The sequence below is a fragment of the Homalodisca vitripennis genome, chromosome X (assembly GCF_021130785.1).
Source record: "Homalodisca vitripennis isolate AUS2020 chromosome X, UT_GWSS_2.1, whole genome shotgun sequence".
Classification (NCBI taxonomy): domain Eukaryota; kingdom Metazoa; phylum Arthropoda; class Insecta; order Hemiptera; family Cicadellidae; genus Homalodisca; species Homalodisca vitripennis.
In genome coordinates this window covers 2,497,695-2,522,173 of record NC_060215.1, presented here as the reverse complement: position 1 = coordinate 2,522,173, position 24,479 = coordinate 2,497,695, and positions in this window count along the sequence as shown.

The following is a 24,479-nucleotide window of genomic DNA, read 5'->3' as shown; positions in this document are numbered from 1 at the left end:
GCTGAGTAACTTCTTTACCAACTGTAATGTAGTGGAGCACCATCATTTTGTAGACCGTATGAAACTAATTTTTCATGCAGTAATTTTCATGCCATGTGTTAGAAATAAATTGAAGTTAAAATATATAACATAAACCACGCAAGCTGAATTAATGCTATTACATTAAGTGAGGCTATTACATTGTCAGTATAAATATGTTATATGATTTCAAACATCACGGTGAGTTAGAGTATGAGATATTACGGAACATTTTTTGTATAGAACTATAAACAAGTGCTAGTGTAATGTTTTGTCCAAACCACGTGAGACAAACACTTGTGAACAAAAAACAGATTGGTCTGTAAGTTTCCGGAAGCTTGCAACCTCAATATTCAACAAAACAAAAACTAGTGAGAGATACAGAACACGTTGCTTTTATGTTTCCATCTACTGACCACGAGGGAGTACCCCTCTGAACGTGTCGTGTAACGTGTTCAACAAAACATTTCAAGGTTATTTAATTATTGCTAGAGAACGACAGACAGTTATATGGCAAAGATCCCCTGCAAAGAAAATAAAAACTGTGTGTGTGTTTTATTGACGCTTAGCCAAATTGAATCGTAAGACACGCATCATTTCACGCCAAATTTCAAGCATACTAATGAAAACTTTCTTGATATATCTTGTCACATGATACATTAATACTTTTGTGATGAAGGTGGTTCTACACTCCAAGTCACCATAAAATTATCCTGTACGTATTTCGATAGTTAGGCTATATGTGTTAGTACGTCAAATAATAGAATAATGCATGAGTGTATTTAGTTTGATTAACAATTTATTGCAAAATGGTTACGTATAAGGCCAACGTAACAGTATTCCGTAACGTTGAGCAAAAACTCCATTGAGTACATACGCCTTAATTGGACCCAGTGTTCTTCATATAGATGTAAAGTTCTTGCATAATTTCTAATCTATAAGTTAATTCCTTTTTAAGATATCGTGTGAAAAGAAAGACATTCATAAAAAAAACAGAAATGAAATTTTTCAAGACCCACGGTTCATAGGCTAAACAACGCTTGGACAATAAATACTGATATTTCTGTATGAGAGTGTAACCTGTGTTATAACTTGGAATATTCTTTTTCGCATGAAATTTCAAAACCATCATGATAATTAAGACAATTATACCTTAATCTTGTAAATGGAAGTAAATTTAGTTAAATTAGAAATACCTTCATTTAAAAGGCTAAACCAGAATGTACAAGCTATATTTAACATAAATTCTAATGAAGGAAGAAATTCAAATAATTGTCTAAAATTGTTGTTCCTTTCTTTATAATTGCTGACACTTGAGTGTATCATTTATATTGCTTCCTTTATAACAGGTAACTACGAAATTTAAGCTACAAAAACAAAAAAGAAGGGTTTTAATGTAGAATAAAGTTTATTAATATACATAGGCAATCTGATGGTAATACAATATTTTAGGAAGATTGGTAGACTTGTGGCCGAATCACCAACTAAAAAAACGGTTTTTTTAGAACAATTTATAAATTTTAGTAAGTAGAGTGCTTGTAGTGTTTTTGTTGTCACTTGGAGATGTTTGGTATGATAAATGTTATCGGGCGAGTACTACATGTGTTATAAATATAACCTTCTGGCTACTTCGACTTGTTTAGAAATACCGTGTCACTTATTTCATTAACGTAGATTGTAGGGAATACATATTTTTGGTGATTACTATCACCAAGCAATTTAACATGGTTGATAAACTGAGAGTAACCAAAGAAAAAAATAAATTGAGCCTCACATAAGCTCACGATAACTTGCAATAAAAATAAGTACATTTACTGCATTCTCTAACTGCAGGCGCTATTGATTGATTTTTCATGTTGTACCTTACCAGTTGATGGTTATGTCTAAAATAATATATGTTTGAATTGTTATGTTATAGCTCAATATCTTCACTATATACAATTATAGTATTGTGAATTAATTAATTATAGGTGTTTATTAATTAAAGTAGATTCTTTAGTTTATAAATATGTCCTCATATAAATTACCACCTGACTGATGTATATTTGAAACATTAATACCTTTCTTATTTGTTGTTTGATTTAAACTCTTGTAGTAGCAGTTTATAAAGCAAGCAATATAATGTTACACTGTGGTCTCCGCAATTGAGCTGAGGAAGTAGGACGTACACAAGTAAGTGCTATGTTAAAGTAAAACGTCAGTACCAGGCACTGTCGTATGTCACAATCAACATCGCCAACCACATAGTTAATAGTGTACTGACAACTATACTGTATGTGTTACCACAGAAACTGTTCCCATATTGCGAGGTTACTTAAGAGAGATAAACTATACATTCTGCTAATTGTCACATGTCATTAACAGGCATTATGTTAAACCACAATCAACAGAGACAACCGCGAGGTTAATTATGATAGAGAAACTACACATCCTGTTAATAGCTACACATCAGTACCAGGCACTATGTTATGTCATAAACAGCTCCAACCACATAATTATTCGTATATAAACGACTATACCGTGTGGGTTACTACACAAAACACTGGATAGTGCACATATTGCGAGGTTAGGTAAGAGACATGAACTATACATTCTGATGATAGTCACACGTCAATAACAGTTACAGTCAAAAGTAATTTATAATATTAGGTTAGATAGTTAATTTAGATAAATATCAATCCTGTACAGTAATACTGTGCTCTTTGTATTAAAGGTTAGGTGAGAATTAAAATATTTATTTGATTTTGAACGTTACAAACAAACATAGTGTAGCTGGTGGTCTAAGAAGCAATTTGGTTTTATATGACCATATAATTTTAGGTAAAAAAATTATTAATTTTGATTTAAAAAAAAAACATTTTCTTAATTATTATAAAAAGTGTATTTAACAAAATATTTCCTAGGACATCAGTGGTAGCTAAATATCACAGACACGGAAATGCTCCTATGGTATTATGGCTTAATAGCAATATGTATAAATATACTTATATATATTCTAAAAAACGAACTAAAAAGAAAACGAATTAAAATATGTATTTGCTTTCGAACGTTACAAACAAACATAGCGTATCTGGTGGTCTAAGAACCAATATGTTTTTATAATTTATATATTAATTTAGAAAAATAATTTTTGTATTATTATAAAAACTGTATTTACAAAATATTGCCAAAGACATCAGTGGTACATATTACAGATACGGAAATATATATAGAATGTTATTTAAATAAGGTACTTTGCATTGTATTTAAATAAACACATCTGCCTGTAGACCATTTATTATTATTATAATTATTAAGTTAAATTGATTATTTAGTATAAGTAAAAAAAATGATTTCTTTAGCTAGTTTACAATAATTAACCTACTTTACCTCACTGAAATATATGTAAGTTTTTTCTAATAACATATAATACAATCAATGTTGACATGAGAACGACAAGCTCTACTGGCAGAGAGCCCTTGTTCTACATGAACGTGTCAATAAACAGTAAACATCTAATGGTGTCCAAACTGTCAGTCTGCCAGCAGTCTTGTCTTTCTCTCGTACCTACTTATGTGAGCTTAACCCATATTACTCTAATAGCAGAGAGCCCATGTTCTACATGAACGTGACAATAAACATACTATGGCAATAAACATTTCACAATGGTGTCGTAGATGTCAGTCTGCCAGCAATCTTGTCTTTCTCTCGTACCTACTTATGTGAGCTTAACCCATATTACTCTAATAGCAGAGAGCCCATGTTCTACATGAACGTGTCAATAAACACACTATGGCAATAAACATTTCACAATAGTGTCGTAGATGTCAGTCTGCCAGCAATCTTGTCTTTCTCTCGTACCTACTTATGTGAGCTTAACCCATATTACTCTACTAGCAGAGAGCCCATGTTCTACATGAACGTGACAATAAACATACTATGGCAATAAACATTTCACAATGGTGTCGTAGATGTCAGTCTGCCAGCAGTCTTGTCTTTCTCTCGTACCTACTTATGTGAGCTTAACCCATATTACTCTAATAGCAGAGAGCCCATGTTCTACATGAACGTGTCAATAAACATACTATTGCAATAAACATCTCAAAATGTTGTCCTAGATGTCAGTCTGCCAGCAGTCTTGTCTTTCTCTCGTACCTACTTATGTGAGCTTAACCCATATTACTCTACTAGCAGAGAGCCCATGTTCTACATGAACGTGACAATAAACACACAATGGCAATAAACATTTCACAATGGTGTCCTAGATGTCAGTCTGCCTGCAATCTTGTCTTTCTCTCGTACCTACTTATGTGAGCTTAACCCATATTACTCTACTAGCAGAGAGCCCATGTTCTACATGAACGTGTCAATAAACATACTATGGCAATAAACATCTCAAAATGGTGTCCTAGATGTCAGTCTGCCAGCAGTCTTGTCTTTCTCTCGTACCTACTTATGTGAGCTTAACCCATATTACTCTAATAGCAGAGAGCCCATGTTCTACATGAACGTGACAATAAACATACTATGGCAATAAACATTTCACAATGGTGTCGTAGATGTCAGTCTGCCAGCAATCTTGTCTTTCTCTCGTACCTACTTATGTGAGCTTAACCCATATTACTCTAATAGCAGAGGGCCCATGTTCTACATGAACGTGACAATAAACCTACTATGGCAATAAACATTTCACAATGGTGTCGTAGATGTCAGTCTGCCAGCAATCTTGTCTTTCTCTCGTACCTACGTATGTGAGCTTAACCCATATTACTCTACTAGCAGAGAGCCCATGTTCTACATGAACGTGTCAATAAACATACTATGGCAATAAACATTTCACAATGGTGTCGTAGATGTCAGTCTGCCAGCAATCTTGTCTTTCTCTCGTACCTACTTATGTGAGCTTAACCCATATTACTCTACTAGCATAAAGCCCATGTTCTACATGAACGTGTCAATAAACACACTATGGCAATAAACATCTCACAATGTTGTCCAAACTGTCAGTCTGCCAGCAATCTTGTCTTTCTCTCGTAACTACTTATGTTAGCTTATAAATCCGTGATAGAAAATTTGTATCGGAAGGTTAAAAATACCTTTACCTGTATAATATAATTTTTTTAATACTTTCCTGGTTATAACACAGTTAAACAACAAGCACGGTCTGAAGTAAACAAATACACGTGTTACAGACTGCATTCTGTACCATGCGTTAATTGTGGCAGCACCTAAATTTAGTTAGGTTTTGCTTCTTGTTTGATTTTTATCATATAGTAAGCAACTACTGTAATTTTTTTATTTTACAAAAATATGTGCCTGACTCATACTGATTGTTGATATTGCCTAATGGAATGAAGGTAAATAGTTAATTATTAAAAAACACTTGTTATTTCACAGAGTTATATATATTCGTTCACATCGCTAACCAGAATATAAAAAAACAATCACATAAAAATTCTTTAATATCCTCTTTACGTTATATATTCTTCAACTTATATACACTATTCAGTAAGTATACAAACAATTAAATATAGATTAGCATTACATTTTACAATGTTACATATTTAATGTTTTAATAACAAATAAAATATTTAAAAAAACTTTTTGTAACATTTATATATTGTATATACATACATAAAACAAAATGTATGGCCTATATTCTTAAATATTTTATTTGTAATTAAAACATTGAATATGCTTTATAAAGTATATAAAACAAACAGCAATGAACTAGGTAAAAGTCAAATATAATTGCATTATACATACAATGAGAAACAAATAACAGCACCTCGCTGGTAAATTAAAAGTAGAGTAGTAATTACAATCACATGTTTGCAAAATCTAAATGTTAGCACAGTTATAACAGCGTGCCGTTGTGTTCTCTCTGTGCTGTTCTCTACCTGATGTAAATTTTGAAAATGAGCCACAATATACGAAATGTGAAAATGGAAAAATTTATAGTTGTAGATTTTCCTCACCAGATAGGATTTGTAACCATTCGCTATCGCCTACGAATTCCATTATCATGATATCATATCCATAATTGGATATTAATCACGATGCTTTGCCGATCCAGTTTTAAAAGTTATTTCTTGAACTTAAATGTACAGCAATAATAGGAAAGATTTGTTTATTTGTGAAATTTTGCAATGTGTTGTTATGTACATAGTGTAATGAATGTGTTTCTGGCAATGTAATTGTAAACTATCAGATAATAATATGAGGTTTCCAAGACATTTTGGGATCCTAGAATAAGACAAATACAATCTCTGTTCACACAACTACTTCCGTTTACACATATTACGAAATGGATATATGTAAATAATATATGTTTATATTGTACTGTTACTTAAACCTGCGCTACAGGATAGAAAAATTTGAATATTAATGACATACAAAATAATATACAATCTTTAAAAACGAATGTATATATTTTAATAAATATACTTTTAAAAAGAAAATATAACACGTGTAAAATGAAATGTAACATTTTAAAATTAATATACATTTTTTTTAAATTAAAGTCTAATCTGTTAGAAATAAATGCAAATTCTGAACTAAATGAATAAATACTTTGTTAAAAATTAATATTAAATTTATGAATTTAAATCAAAATCCAATTAATAATATTTATTCTATTAAATGAATTAACACATTCTCGTATTATCAGTCGTCTTTTTTATTCGATTCTTTTATAATTTCATAACCCAAAGCATTTAAAAATCTATTACACACATTCATTCACCTGCCGTTAAAAATAATATGATAATTGATCCATTGTATTTTACAATTTAATTAATTAACTGTATAGATACAAGTCTACATACTACTATATATGAAGACATTTTGTTATACCTGTTATCTAACTGAAGTTACTTTCCACACAATTATTTTGGAACTGCATTTATTTTGTTGTCAAAAGTGATGATCTTGAAATTGTATAAAACATTAAGCAAGACATTAAACTGAAACTTCTTATGCGAATCTTCCTCTCAGTAAGAATACGATGTTAGTGTTTCGAGAGAGAATAAAGTACATTTGCCAGAACTCTCGTGAATTTATAACGTAAGCACTTTTACAGTGTACACTGCGCCTGGCTTTTAGCTCTTTGGTTGTTCTATATAGTAGGATGATGTCTATGTATAGTCATTTCAAAGTCGGAATTATTAAGTAATCCAATAATGTTAGAAAATAATCTTGTAGTGTAAGAGAAATATTAACCTGGAGATTTTCCAATCACAAAAACAATTTATCTATACATTTTAACTAATTTATTCTTATTTAACCTCATTTTACAGTATATTAATACGCTTAGTACGACAGATTTGGATTAATGTAGTTTTTAATTGTTAGAAATAAAATGGAAATACTTAAATGTTATTTATGAGGTATTAAATAACCCTATGTAATTAAACTATTCTTTCTTTCAATACATGCAATGTTTGTCAGTTTTCATATGTTGTTTCTTATGTTTCATTATTTATTAGCGTATAAATATCTTCAAACTGTATAGGAAAATAAATAATACTAGCTTTTACACGTTTGTGCAAAAAATAGAAGTATCCTTATTTAATTCTAATGTAGTACGCCGTACAATAATGGCGTCTTGTATAGATGTCTGTATATGGAGGTGAACTTGTAGGAGCTATGGTGACGTAGGACAAGATGGTGAGCTACCAAGTTTTCTCGTTTTAAATGTTAGAAATAAAATTTAAGTACTTAAATTTTATTTATTAGATGTTAAATAACCCTATGTAATTAAACTATTCTTGCTTTCAATACATTAAATATTTGTCTGTTTTCATATGTTGTTTCTTATGTTTCATTATGTTTTGCATATAAATATCTTCAAACTGTATAGGAAAATGGACTATTACTAGCTTTTACACGTTTGTGCAACAACAGAAGCATCCATATGTAATTCTCATGTACGCCATATAAAAATGGCGTCTTATATAGACGTCTGTATATGGAGATGAACTTGTAGGAGCTATGGCGACATAGGACAATATGGCGAGCTACCAAGTTTTATCCTTTTTTCAAAAATGATTGTAAACAGATAAATTCAGAATCACGCAACAACTATAACTCCCCCCTCCCTTGTGGGACATGTCGTTCATCGCTCTATTAATCTCAGCATGTTGACCGTTGACCTGTTGTAAGTGGTTAGCTATGGATTCTAAAACTTTCAATTGGAAACCGGTTTTTTAACATACAAACTTCTAGTTTTCGTTGCTAGTTATCTTTAATCAAGTCCTTTAATATGGGTGGCTACTCGATTTCGCTTAGAATTGGGAATTTTTTAGTTTCCAAAACTTCCCATTTTAGGTTTATAAGAGAAGTAACTATGTACAAACAGTACTTCATTACATGATGTAAAAGTGGGCAGAGTTTAGTTGTTCTATTTTGAGTCGTTACAATACTAACAGCGGGTCTTTAGACATTTTAGTTACCCTGTATATACAAAAGTACAAGTACGTGATATTTATTATCATCTGTCCTAATAAAGGCATTTGGTACTAATAGTACAGTGAATTGTACGTGCAATAGTCCAATTAATTTTCGCAAGATTCATTGTAACTATGCCATTTACATTTAACGAAAACACTACGTTTATATGTCGTAGTGAAATACGGACAGAATATTCTAACACTAAAAGATTAATTGCAATTATAAGCAAACTTTGTTTTTATTTTAATAAATTGTGTACTGATACAAAAAAGAGGAAGTAGATAATAGATTAAAATTCGTGGTAATTATACATTGATACGTTGTACAATTAGTTCACAGCTGTTTCCTCCACAGTAAATTTCCCACAGAGATCCAGTAAAACGAGTCAGTACAATATCAATCGTCTAACTGCATAATCAGTTTGAACAGTTTAACAAGATGTATCTATTTAACAACTATAGGTAGTTTATTTAAATGTTTTACTATCAAAAGCATATTGTTGTACAGTTAAAACACGGTAGTTTGAATTGTATAGTGTACATTTAGTGTTAAAAGTTTTATTATTGCTTTCATTATTATCAGAAGTGAAAGGAAAAATATGCGTTTGTTGAAAATTTGTATCATATAAAAAACATGAAAACAGTGATAGTGCATATTACTTCTTTCAGATAGCACAATGCGCATACAAATTAGTGACGCTCAGAGAAAATTGTAATTTCGGATTTCGTAATTACATAACAAATGAAATTTTGTGTGTGATAGATTTCCGGAAAGAATGTCAAATTATCTTTTATATATCTCTTTTGTAAAATGGCGTACAGATAACACGCAAAGCATCATTATTCTAGAAATTTAAGACACTATTGCAAGATGATGATTATATCATTCATCTCTTTAAATTAAATATGCTTTTACATGGTATACTGGGTGTTTGAAAAGTATGGGTACGGCTTAATATTTTAAAAACCATAGGAGATAACATCTATAAACTTTGCACAGTGTCATATGGCTATGTAAACTATGAAAAATAGTTTACATAGCCATATGACACTGTGCAAAGTTTATAGATGTTATCTCTTATGGTTTTTAAAATATTAAGCCGTACCCATACTTTTCAAACACCCTGTATATGATACCTCATACAAGGAAAAAATATATCTATTTTATGTATTGTTTACTATTTTATAAGTGCATAATTCATGAAGACGAAAGTAAAATCTTACTATGTTATACGGAGAAGTTTGATTGAACTATATAAATCTGTACATACATTTTCAGTGCATGAGTTTGTCATTTTGATACTTCAGTGCCTTCATGTAATAAGCAATATTTAGTATAATTGTAAAAATTCAGTCAGTACAGATAATTTGTTATCAAATAACATTTCTAGTTTAAGTTTTAATATTACTCGCGCACAAGAAAACTTGAAGGTTATTTTAAAATATATTTCCTTACTGACGTGTTAAAACCCAAGATTGCTTTAAGATACAATATTTCATTATTTTTTCATTATTTCAATATATATATATATATATGTAGTAAGCCAATGCGTGTAAGTAAGTATAAAACTAAGTTTCAGTAACTACACGGTCCAGACAATCTAAAACAAAATCCCAAACAAAACTACAATACACATGTTGAATGTAATACATTGATCCCTGGTTTTTCCAAGGATTTACGTTGTACTGTTCAGGATTTCCACTGCTTCGTTGACCAGACAAAACGTTGTTCTTTGACAATATTAGATACCTTCACTGGACTTTACTCACTTTTATTGTGTCTCGTGTTGTAAATATGTAGTTCATTGTATAAAATATTTTTACCACCAGACAGAAACAAGCCGACACATGAACTGTGTTATATGAACTTGAAGGCAATTGGCATTATTTAATTGAAGGTTTAAGTAATAAAAATTAGTGAAATATAATAACTTCAAATTTTTACTAGCCAGCTGAGGTTGTTTTTAAAAAATCATAAAGTAAGAACCAATCCAATAATGATATTTTCAATATCAGGAAATATTTAAACAACAACATATACGTGTAAGCTAACTAAATCCATACAATTTTATAGAACGAGTAGGAAATCAATTTAGCATTGCAAAGGTAATCCTCTGACAGAAGTTTTTCAAGTTCTTAATTTATTACGTATAAATTACTTCTATTTCCAAACCAAATATTAGGTTTCTGCCTTCGGTTTGAACTGTTTTCTCTAGTTAATACAAGTCTCAAATAATCTATTAAAAAATTTTAGACATCTTATAAATCAGATTTGTTCAGTTTTTTATTGTATTTGAGTGGATCTCTGAGATTTTATTTTAAACAATATAACACATCATGACAGAACAATATTTTTCAAACGTTTTTGCATAGCAAGGTTTAGGGCTATAATAAAGGATTATATTTTAGTAAATAAGAGTTCTTTCTTGAATGTTTAAAAGAGGTATAATGATGGATACTCTTCATCGAAATAAAAATATTGTTCTTGTAATTGTAATTTTGAATGGTTCAGATGATTTCCTAAGTACAGAGGACACGTTTTTAAGGAAATTAAAAATGTTATTAAGGGATGTATTAAACTCTGTGTGAAAACTCGTGCTGACCTTCGTAGGAAGACATCACATCATTTAGGTAAATCTTTCGTCCTGTGTCTTAAAAAGAGTATAAGAAGAAATAAATTATATGACTTACATTATACAATATTTTGTAATGCCAAGTAATGATATTTTGGTAGTGTATTAATAATTTTTATGCATATTAACACAATAATATAGTTAATTTGACGCATTGCTTTACATTTATTTCGTTGTATCAATGTTCTTTAGTGCACTGTGAAACAAGGTTTAAAATATGTGAATATGTTTCAAATGTTTTTATGCTGTGAAAAATTTACTGAAACATTTCTAGTAAATACGAGGAGATGTTGATGGCAAAGTTCAAATTAGATGTCGTTTTTTGAAAGAGATTTTTAGGTCTGAGTGAAGGTGATTCTGTAACGTACAATTGAGAAGATTAAGGTTTGTCTAGGATGATTTTTTAAAGGTATAAATGAATTACTTATTTTCAATTGTTTGTAACCCTATACTGTCTTGTTATAAAAAAGTTTGATCAGAGAGAAGTAAGGAGTTAAAACTTTTTCAATACAAAATTTAATATGTCAAATAGGGGATGTGTGTCTTATTTTCTACAATAACAAAATTATTAATTCACATTTTCAGATATATTATTATGTATTAAACTATGGAATAAGTAATTATTATTTTTCTGATATTTCATAATTCTACATTCATGTAAATGTAAGTCTTTAACATCCCTTATGATCCCTTAGTTCTGTGACCATGAGATAACCGCCTAGGTAGAAAAATGTGGTGAGGAAGTCGTCTCGCTGAGCAAGGAGGTGCACCAGGAATTGTAGTTATCTGTAACTAAGGGTAAAACTCCATATCGAGCCAGTGTTCGAATCACTGGGGTCTAGGGGAAGTAGCGTCAAGATCAGTAAAAGTAAGGAGAGATGTCAAATAAGGACAGGCCACAATCAAGTAGTTACTATAGAAGCTGGCCTTGAAAGACTTGGGTTTTGTGTCAAAATTTATGGCATCATAGGAAAATACCATCGTCAAGTTTAACCGATTTCAATGTTTTTGGTAATCTCTGATTATGTTTACTATTCCACCTGCACATCTTATATATATAAAAATCTTGAGTCACGATGTATGTTGCCAATAAACTCCAAAACGACTGAACCAATTTCAATCAAATTTCACATGTATCCGTAATTTAGTCTAACTTAGAAGATAGGATAGTTATTATCTGAATTATTCGCTTATGTCGTGAATATAAACGAATAAAATGAAGAAAAGTTTTTAAAGCGCCTGCACATTATAACCTGCAATTACGAGATAGATACGTATATTAAACAGTGAAACACTATTTGAAGGCGCTAAGTTATGATGTATAATTGTCTAAACTAAATTTTTGGTTGAACTTAAAGGTTGAGTGGTAGACCACTTTGTAATAAAATACATTATGCATGTACAGTACATTTTTGACATATTTTCTTGATCGTGACATCAAGGTAAAATCTACATCGGGGTTGGAAATATAATTTACTTCAACCAGAAATGCTCATACGCTGGCAAAACTTACGAAAAGCGTGCGAAGCCGCGGGAAACATCTAGTGATTTTATAAATACTTAAGTATATGAAATGACAATGACACTTGAAATTTAAATGTAGTTTATTTATGTGGCGTTAATACTATTGTAGAACCTGCCAGTACTATTACCCGTTGTAAAAAACTATACACTTTGTAACTTTTAACCTGATCATGCTTAAAAGAAATAAATAATATTTTATCTTAAAAGCACGGTGTCACTTATCTACTTTTTTAGAATCCGCAACGGCTACCCTTGCACAAATCCGTCTCTTTGTACATTTATTTCGGTATCCCGTAATTAAAAGCAAGGTAATAAATAACAAAATAAATTATTATTAAATTTGAACTATTTAATAGAAAACCTCTCAGTCATACAACTTTAATATTTTGGATTGTTAAGAAAATTACGTTGTATTTTTCTCAGTTCTAATACTACATAAACCTATTGAAAAAATATAATTGGTATTCATTATTAATTAATTAACCTCAAAAAATTATTCACTGGACGGAAATACGTTTCTACTTTTGATCAAACAATTGATTACTATTGAAATGGGGCACTAACTAAAAGTTTTACTTCACACGTTATCACATAAGAGATTATATAATTTCAAATAAATCCAACCTATTTACCTAATAAACAGTGCCAGGCGTCCAGTATAAGAAAGAACATGTACGGGCAGCTTCCCTTGTCCTACAGGTTAATATTCACCCAGCCTCAGCACTACTGCCGCCACCCACTAACTACAATAACATTATCTTATATTAAATAAGATATTATTATAATATAAGTTTAGCTGGTATCAATCTTTTTACATGAGTGAACATATTAAACTGGCTTTTCTACAGTGTTATTTTATTTGGATTGGAGGTTGGTACACCTGTAAACAAATGGTCAACAGTAAAATATTTAGCTCTATAAAAATATCTAAATTTGTGACACTTTAATTACATAAACACTATTTTGAAGTTTCGTGGCAAAAGGTTTTAGTGTTTAAACATTTCCGGGAAAGCATCCACAGTGCTGCACTCAAGTGAGTTTTCCACCTAAATAATTCTGGTCAGTCGTGTTTCTAAATATAAAAATTGATAAACGCTGTATGAGGAGTCCGGTTCAGCGGCGTCGTCCGAGTTCGCGCATGCGCACTGATCCAGGTGCGCCTCCGGCGGGGACAAGATTCTCCGGCATTTTCCCCTGTTGCTGTGCACGGCGGAACGTCGCTGTGAATTAACACGAACGCATTCCGTTTTTACTCAAGGAATTAAGACTGTTTCATGCATTGCGGTGATAGCGGCGGCAAAGTTTGAATGAGTTTCACTTTCACAGAATTAGCTAGTCCGCCTAGAATCAAGTTAAACAATTACTCTAATTTATTACCTGTTGTGATATTGCCTGGCACTACACACCGGTCTTGGTGTCACATACTCAGCAATTTCATCCGCAAGATAATACTGTATTTGAAAATGATGACTCGTAGGGTACGGGGAAACCTAATGCGAGGGGGCCAAGAGGGGGCCGTCCATCTGTATGGAATATTGAATACAATATCGGATAAATACGCAACTGATGCCATAGTAGATCTAATCCCCCACCTAATGACTTTATTAAATCGGCTTGATGCAAAAATAAAATCAAAGAATGACCTTACAGACATTCTTACAGAAATGAGTGATGAAATCTGTCAACTCAAAAGATGTTTAGAAAATGAAAAGATAAAACGAAAACAAGATATAGAAGAGTCTCTAGTAATGGAAGGGATGTTTGACACTGAGCTTGATAAATTGAAAGAAGAAGTTGACAATCTAGAGAAGCAAAAACTTGTTTTGAAGCAAGAAAATTACTCACTAAACTAAAACAATTTTGACATTACGATCCAAATACAATAAATTGGAAATAAAGTTTAAACTACAAAATGAAAAAAAAATGCCAAGAATAATGAAACTTCTTAAAATAAGTCGATCTTTATAACGCCAAGAAGAAAATTCAGACAAAAAATGGATCCTCAAAAAAATTTACACTTGAAACAGCAAATCAGTTTTCTTCGTTGGACAGAGAGAAATTCCCCAGCGTAAAAGGATCGTCAGGACTGTAAGGTTTCTACTAAAGCATAAGTCCATCGATCTGAAAATGCCCCACCAAAATCTATAACACGTGAGACATGTGATCCAAAACACTTTAAAAAATCGTAGTGTTGACGGACAGCCTGGGGAAGGATATACATCCCTACATTCAAGATCTTGTTGGAGATTATGATGTTTTCGTGTACTCTAAGCCGGGAGCTAAGTTAAAGGAAATCATCTCTGAGGGTAAACCTTTTGTCCAAGACTTGTGCAAAGATGACTTTGTGATATTGTTAGCCGGAACAAACAACATTAGTGACCATGACCCCAGTCAGCTTTCAATCATACATGGACTTAAAGATCTTTTGACACTGAAAACAGATAGGAATATAATAATTAACAGTGTTCCTTATCGTTATGATTTAAACCATCTTAACGATGCAATCTTCTATGCTAACCTGGCAATAGCAAAATTCATCCGAGAATACAAGGGTAAACTCAGAATGACGTATGGCGAGCTGAAATGCATTTTCTACAGAAACCACTACACACACCACGGACTCCATCTAAACAAGCGTGGAAAGAAGGTTCTGAGCTGTGCGATTGCTAAAACTGTCCTGTCACGAGTCCAGTCTTCTGTGCACTCATCTTCAGGACTTTGTCCAGCCTTGCCTGCTGAGGCTTCAAAATCTACCAGCACTACCACCTGCCGCAGAGAGACTGTGGAACTCGACCGCATAGAGCCCTGCCCCGTGGGATCGTCCGTTACCACACTGCCGCTGCCGACGGTCTCCGATTCTTCCGCTACGGTGTCAATAGATTCGCTTGTGGACTTTCCTCCTCTTGGCCTTTCACAAGAATAACATCCACTGGTAGCAGTATTATTGACAATATTGTGACTAATATGGACTCTAATCAAATATTGCTGATAAAATATCTTGACATGTCTTTTTCAGACTATAGAGCTCAAGTAGTATATTTGATTACTTCACCAGGTGTGCCATTTAAAAACACATTCAAATAAAAGCGGTATTTTACAGACAATGCTTTTGCTACATTTACAAATTTATTGCAGGCGGAGAGATGGGACAAAGTTTATAATGCTACTGACACAAATGAAAAATTTGCTATTTTCTCAAGAATTTTTAGGTATTATTTTGATATAGCTTTCCCGCTTAAAATAACAAAAATCGATGTTAAAAAGAAACAGCCACAGAGGTGGATAACTCCGGATTTAAATCGTGACCATGAGAATATTCGTTTTTTACTCTCCTTATCACGGACACCTGAAATCGAACAAACAGTTACTGAGAGGAAACGTGGGTACAAAATTGAGGTTGACAAGGCAAAGCGATCATTTCATGATAACCAAATCATATATTCAAAAAATCATTCAAAATAAATATGGAAAACAGTCAGTGATACCTTCAAATTGAAACCACACAAAAATAAGGAAAATATTGAACTAAGTATCAATGACAAACAAATAAGGAATTGTAATGATGTTGCTGAGTATTTTAACAGTTTTTTTTTTCAGGACTTGGTCGGCAACCCCTATCACAGCCTAGTGGGGCTTACAAAACTGTGGATGGTATCACCGCACTCTTGAATAGTATGTATCTTTCCGAGGTGTCGGTTTTAGAGGTTGAGACAGCGGTGAGGCGGCTGAGGAGTACAAATGCTGCTGAAGTGGATGAGATTCCTTGCACAGTGTTAAAGAAAACTTTTCCTTCTATAAATGTAGTATTCTCTAACATTTGTAATTCCAATTTATCTTCAGGTATATTTCCAAACCTCTTAAAATCAATAAAATTATTCCAGTCTACAAATGTCACAGTAAACAACTACTTGAAAATTATAGACCGATTTCAATTCTATCGTCCTTCTCAAAAATTCTTTAATCGATAGTCTGCCAAAAACTTTTGGTTTCTTTAGAATCAACAACATTCTCTCTACTCAGCAGCATGGCTTCCGCCAAGGGAAATACACTACATCAGCCATCCTCAATTTTATAAACGAACTATCGCTTTCGTTGGACAATAGACTTCATCCCCTTGGTGTTTTCTGTGATTTAAGCAAAGCGTTTGATTCCGTAGATCATAATATTCTCCTTGGAAAACTAGAAAAATATGGAGCTAGAGGTCACTCTTTTCAATTCATGAAGTCGTATTTGTCTGATAGGAATCAAACCGTCCAAATCCACGATGGCCTAAATAAAGTTATTTCATCATATATAGCCATTGTGCCTTGTGGTGTTCCTCAAGGCTCTATTCTTGGTCCTGTATTATTTCTCATTTATGTAAATGATCTTCCAAAAATTTAAACAGACCTCAATGTTACGATGTTTGCTGATGATTATTCTTTTCTTGTTTACAATAAATCCCTACATTTGGCTATATCGGATTCAAACATCCAGTTGCAAAGTTTAAATCAGTGGTTCAATTTAAATAAACTTAGATTAAACATCAGCAAAACTAATATCATCCAGTTTCATCTAGGGAACACAAACTAGTTTAATATTCAGGGTCTTATCAAACTAGGAAGCGAGGAAGCCAAACAAGAAACCTCAGTTAAATTTCTGGGTTTATATATCGATAATAGGCTCACATGGAGCGGCCACGTGGAACATGTCTGCAAAAGGCTTCGAACGATGGGATTTGCTCTCAAGCGTCTCGCCAAGGTCTGTAGCCAAGATTTATTACGAACAGTATATTTTTCTCCTTCAATCGATTTTGAGGTGCGGGTTAATGTTCTGGGGTCCATCCAGCGTTGCAAATTTCAATCGAGTATTTGTCCTCTAGAAATGGTGTTTGCGAGTCATCTCAGGACGTAGGAGATTCGAGACTTGTAAACCTTTTATCGGTGAATATTAAAAATACTTACTCTGTTGGGTCTGGTAGGGTACGAGCTATGTTCTTTTGCTAAGGGCAATCCAAAGCTTTTTGTAAGCAATGGGTTCTACCATCAGTATCCGACCAGATAAAGAGAGCTGATATCTGTGTCTGCACATAGTACGAGCGCATTTGAGAGGGGTCCATACCACTTGGGTGTAAAAGCTTTCAATGCATTGCCATTGAATATTAAAAAATGAGCAAAATCTACGTTTATTAAAAAATAAACTAAAGGCACATTTTATAGATTAATGTTTTTACTGTGTAAAAGATTTGTTAGGTTAGATATAGTTTTTAATATTTGACGTGTAATGAAAAATGTATTTTGCATTTACGAATAAAGATCTTGAATCTTTATTTGTTGTTATGAAGGAAGTAGTAGAGGAGAATATTAACAACTTCCTTATTTGTAACTTCACTGAAAACCCATTACATATCCATCTCCTCGTTCTGAATATTTTCCTGATGTTATTACGAAGGAAGTAGGTGATGAGAATTAACAACTTCCTTATTGATAACCTCACTGAAAACCCATTACATATCGATCTCCTCGTTCTGAATATTTTCCTGGTGTTATTACGAAGGAAGTAGTTGATGAGAATTAACAATTTCCTAACTGATAACTTCACTTAAAACCCTATTAAATGTCGATCTCCTCGTTCTGAATATTTTCCTGATGTTATTACGAAGGAAGTAGGTGATGAGAATTAACAACTTCCTTATTGCTAACCTCACTGAAAACCCATTACATATCGATCTCCTCGTTCTGAATATTTTCCTGGTGTTATTACGAAGGAAGTAGTTGATGAGAATTAACAATTTCCTAACTGATAACTTCACTTAACCCTATTAAATGTCGATCTCCTCGTTCTGAATATTTTCCTGATGTTATTACGAAGGAAGTAGGTGATGAGAATTAACAACTTCCTTATTGCTAACCTCACTGAAAACCCATTACATATCGATCTCCTCGTTCTGAATATTTTCCTGGTGTTATTACGAAGGAAGTAGTTGATGAGAATTAACAATTTCCTAACTGATAACTTCACTTAACCCTATTAAATGTCGATCTCCTCGTTCTGAATATTTTCCTGATGTTATTAGGAAGGAAGTAGTTGATGAGAATTAACAACTTCCTTATTGCTAACCTCACTGAAAACCCATTACATATCGATCTCCTCGTTCTGAATATTTTCCTGGTGTTATTACGAAGGAAGTAGTTGATGAGAATTAACAATTTCCTAACTGATAACTTCACTTAACCCTATTAAATGTCGATCTCCTCGTTCTGAATATTTTCCTGGTGTTATTACGAAGGAAGTAGTTGATGAGAATTAACAATTTCCTAACTGATAACTTCACTTAACCCTATTAAATGTCGATCTCCTCGTTCTGAATATTTTCCTGGTGTTATTACGAAGGAAGTAGTTGATGAGAATTAACAATTTCCTAACTGATAACTTCACTTAACCCTATTAAATGTCGATCTCCTCGTTCTGAATATTTTCCTGGTGTTATTACGAAGGAAGTAGTTGATGAGAATTAACAATTTCCTAACTGATAACTTCACTTAACCCTATTAAATGTCGATCTCCTCGTTCTGAATATTTTCCTGATGTTATTACGAAGGAAGTAGGTGATGAGAATTAACAACTTCCTTATTGCTAACCTCACTGAAAACCCATTACATATCGATCTCCTCGTTCTGAATATTTTCCTGGTGTTATTACGAAGGAAGTAGTTGATGAGAATTAACAATTTCCTAACTGATAACTTCACTTAACCCTATTAAATGTCGATCTCCTCGTTCTGAATATTTTCCTGGTGTTATTACGAAGGAAGTAGTTGATGAGAATTAACAATTTCCTAACTGATAACTTCACTTAACCCTATTAAATGTCGATCTCCTCGTTCTGAATATTTTCCTGGTGTTATTACGAAGGAAGTAGTTGATGAGAATTAACAATTTCCTAACTGATAACTTCACTTAACCCTATTAAATGTCGATCTCCTCGTTCTGAATATTTTCCTGATGTTATTACGAAGGAAGTAGGTGATGAGAATTAACAACTTCCTTATTGCTAACCTCACTGAAAACCCATTACATATCGATCTCCTCGTTCTGAATATTTTCCTGGTGTTATTACGAAGGAAGTAGTTGATGAGAATTAACAATTTCCTAACTGATAACTTCACTTAACCCTATTAAATGTCGATCTCCTCGTTCTGAATATTTTCCTGGTGTTATTACGAAGGAAGTAGTTGATGAGAATTAACAATTTCCTAAATGATAACTTCACTTAACCCTATTAAATGTCGATCTCCTCGTTCTGAATATTTTCCTGATGTTATTACGAAGGAAGTAGGTGATGAGAATTAACAACTTCCTTATTGCTAACCTCACTGAAAACCCATCACATATCGATCTCCTCGTTCTGAATATTTTCCTGGTGTTATTACGAAGGAAGTAGTTGATGAGAATTAACAATTTCCTAACTGATAACTTCACTTAACCCTATTAAATGTCGATCTCCTCGTTCTGAATATTTTCCTGGTGTTATTACGAAGGAAGTAGTTGATGAGAATTAACAATTTCCTAACTGATAACTTCACTTAACCCTATTAAATGTCGATCTCCTCGTTCTGAATATTTTCCTGGTGTTATTACGAAGGAAGTAGTTGATGAGAATTAACAATTTCCTAACTGATAACTTCACTTAACCCTATTAAATGTCGATCTCCTCGTTCTGAATACTGAACATTTGCTTCTAAAATTTAGTCGTTCAGTTTTGGTAATATTAAGACGACAATGTATTCAAATTTACAATTTATTATTTATTTATTTATTTTATTAACTGACAAACCATTTTAAAATAAATTACACAATAGCTGATACAAGCGATAAGGCAATAAAAATACAAAAAAAAGAATAAGTGTATAAATCGAGAGAATGCGATACAATAACATTATGAAGCTTATAAACAAACAAGATATAAACAAAAATATAAACTATTGAAACATAAACAATGAAACTGCAAGATGTGTTCTGCAAATACAGCAATTAATTAACAAAAATCAGATACTAACAACAATACAATATATATAATAATAAATACCTACAATAATAAACTATATAAAAGTGGCAATAACAGGAATAAATAAAATATAATAAATATATAAAAGCAATGAGAACTAATATTAACAGCTAATAAACTATGTAATTTAGCAATAACAAGAATACCATATATTAGTATTAAAAATGAGTAATTAATAAGTAGCTAGGAAATAAATTATTATATAAAAATTGCAGTACACGACACTCCGTAGAGGCGCTTCCAATCACTCTTGAGCTGCGATAAGTGAGGTGTCCCTCCTCCTGAACAGCTGGCCACTGCTGTATAATCAGTAGCTTAATTGGTGAGAACTTCCCCTCCCCGCGTGATGGTCCGCGCCTGTACAACCCCAGCAGAAAGAAGAGAGAAGAAGGCCCGCCGGCGAACCTGGTGAAGTCCATTCGTCTCAGTTTTGAAACGTTTGGGGTAACATTTTAAATTCATTGAGTATAAACGTGTCCTTAAACTGTGAGAAAAATTCTTTTTAAATATACGGATAACAGAGAGTACTGTAAACATAATTGAACATATGAAACTGAAATAATTGATAAATATCTGTATAATTCCTTAAATTGTACATGTACCTTACTTGAAAATTTTATTTATCCCAAGCGCAGAGGCGTCGCTTAAAGCAGTAAATAATTTTAGAACAAAGTTCAAAAACCTTATATGGCGTTACGTGTTATTATATAGGTTCATCATAAGATTATTCTAAAAGGTCTTTCAGATTATTTTCATTTTGTCATCACTATCTCAAATTGTGTTACTGTACAAAATATGCACATAGTTATCCAAGAAATGATGCTTCATTATTCATATAAAATAAGTTTAATAAGAGTGAAGAACATGTGTAGTAGTGGAAAAACAGAATGGCAAGCCGTAAATATAACAAGCAATCTACATGACTCCACTTTCATGGTTTTAAACAGCTGAATATGTTTTCATGTTGAGACACAGCTGATTAGAACAACAATGAATTCAGATAAGTAAGTCATTTCCTTGATTTATTTTTGACAAGATATGATCTCTTACTTTCACTTGTAGAAACATTATTAGTCAATAGTGCTCTTATTCTATTGAAGATGGCAGGTTACCCATTTAGCCATCAAGCTGACATGATATTTATGTATGGAAAAGCTAACGGTAATAGCCACCTAGCATCCCGCCTGTATTACGAATCATTTCCAAATCGACAACAACCTACTCATTCAACATTTGCTGCTGTTTTCAACCGACTTCATGAGACTGGCACTTTGTTACCTTCTACTGCAGACCAAGGTGTATAGAGACAGCGTAGAAACTCCTGATTTGGAAGAAAACATCTTACAGCGAGTAGAGGAAGATCCAGGCGTAAGTACTAGGCAGTTAGGAGCAATACTCAACGTAGACCACATGACAGTATGGCGAGTTCTACATGAGCAGATGTTATATCCGTACCATTATTAGCGTGTACAAGCCCTTGGTCCAGCTGACTTTCCATTACGTTTACAGTTTTGCCAATGGTTTTATCAGCAAGCTAACAACCCTGGTTTTACATCATTAGTTGTGTATACAGATGAAGCTTGTTTTTAATCGAAAATGGAATAACCAACTACCACAATATGCATCAATGGGCTGAATGAAAACCCACAAGCCATTCATGAAGGGAGACATCAACAGCAGTTTAAAATAAATGTTTGGGCAGGCATCATTGGAGACTGTTTATTAGGTCCTTTTGTATTACCTGACATACTAAATGGTGAAAACTACAGACATTTCTTACAACACGAATTGCCTGAAATTTTAGATGATGTTCCCTTGGGTGTGAGAGAGCACTGTTGGTTCATGCATGATGGAGCTCCCGCGCATTTCAGACCTAGATGTCGGGCAATTTCTGGACCAAACTTTTTGGGGAAAGATGGATAGGCAGAGGGGGACCTGTATCATGGCTGCCTCGGTCGCCAGATCTAAATCAAATCGATTTCTTTCCTTTGGGGCCATTTGAAAACTCTAGTTTATGAAAGACCAGTTAATACCAGGGATGACCTTTTACAGCGTATCACTGCAGCCTGTAACACTGTAAGGAATACACCAGGAATACTGGAAAGAACTCGGCAATCAATGACCAGAAACGTGTTAATGCATGCATCGCAATCAAATGGAAGGCATATTGAACATTTGTTGTAAAGTGATCCCTAATATTTTGAAATAAATGTTGCTCTGTTTAAGTTATTCCGTATTTCTTAATAATGACAGCTTAAAACTCTTTTGTTTAATGTGAGATATTTTTGTTGAATGATCTAAACAATTGTAGGCTACTGTAGTTTTTTTGAAACAAGAAAAAAACTTGTAAATGTGATATGTTACTAGGTTTAAGAAAAAATGCCATAACTTTTTTATTTCTTGAGCGATTTCAAAAAAATGAGGTACCGTTCGTTTTATAAATAAATTTATATTTTTTTATATTCTAGTAAATTTTTTTATACAGGAAGTAGTTTTTTGAGAAATTCACCATCAATGATTTTAACTAGCCGCCATTTTGAATTTTGTTCAGTAAAAAATTTTCAATAAAAAAAAAAAATTACAATCTTTACTAGATTTAGCATATGTTGAAAAGTTTAACTTTGTACCTTTAATGATTGTTTAGAAAAAAATTTAATGTAATTAAACACAAAAAGACGGACAGACGGAAAACGATGCATTTTAGGACATACATTTATAGGAAACTTTTTGGTTCGCTTTGACCTCAGGAACAACCTCCTGAAGTTTGTCGGTGTATTTCAGTTACACCCTGTATATGTATGATTACACACAGAAATATACGTGAAGTGTGTGTGTGTGTGTGTGTGTGTGTGCAATGATGACCATTATGAAAGGTTTTTCATACCTCTTCATATTAGAACTGTCGCAAAGGATGACTTTATTTTTTTTACTATCGTGGGATATTGTAGGCCTGTTCCTATTTCGAAATAATCCGATTTGTATATAATAATGAAATGGTGTGGTAAAGCTCTTCATATAAACATATTTTTATAAAACACAAAAATATTCTCATTTAAAAATGTTGTAACACATAGCTATAACGTATTAAAATATCGGTTTTCTCTTATTTTTCAATGTTTCAAAATGTATTTTATTCGGTTGACTAGGTTTAAGGTCAAGTTACATGCATAAAGATGAAATGTAAGAAACAACTTCTCTTGTAAAAATATAAAATTTTTATATTTATAATTCATCACAATTTATGTTATTCATAAGCCTCAGTACATATAGGAGTAAATCACTGTGCCTTAGATTCTTTTAATATTAGATGGCAGATGAGATTACACGTAACCCCTGGTGAAAGAATTTTATTAAACACATGATACGTCCGTTCAATTAAAAACTGTTCAACTATTAGTGAAATTGAATAGCATTTGTCGATAAAAGTAGGACAACATATAGCATGAGGGGCTAGGCTTAATGTGGGGTTGGTGAAATCAGAGAGTCAATAGACTTTAAAGGATACTGCCCGCATCACCCTTGCTTGCAAATTAATATCTCCACCAGCAGTTTTATTTCCCCGTGAGTTAGTTTCTAAATCAGTGACGCTCTTCAACTTTTATTTCATAATCCCTTGAAATGTGCTTTAAAAAGGTTAAATATGGTTACTCAATAGAAATATGCATAAATTACTATACTATCTAATTCCATATTGTAAAACTAAACCAACAAATACAAGGTAGTATACAAGGTATTCCCACAAGTTATTTTACCATGAATAATAATGCAATATGAGAATACTATACAATCAAATGAAAGTTTATTCAATCCATTTAGTGATTTGTATTGT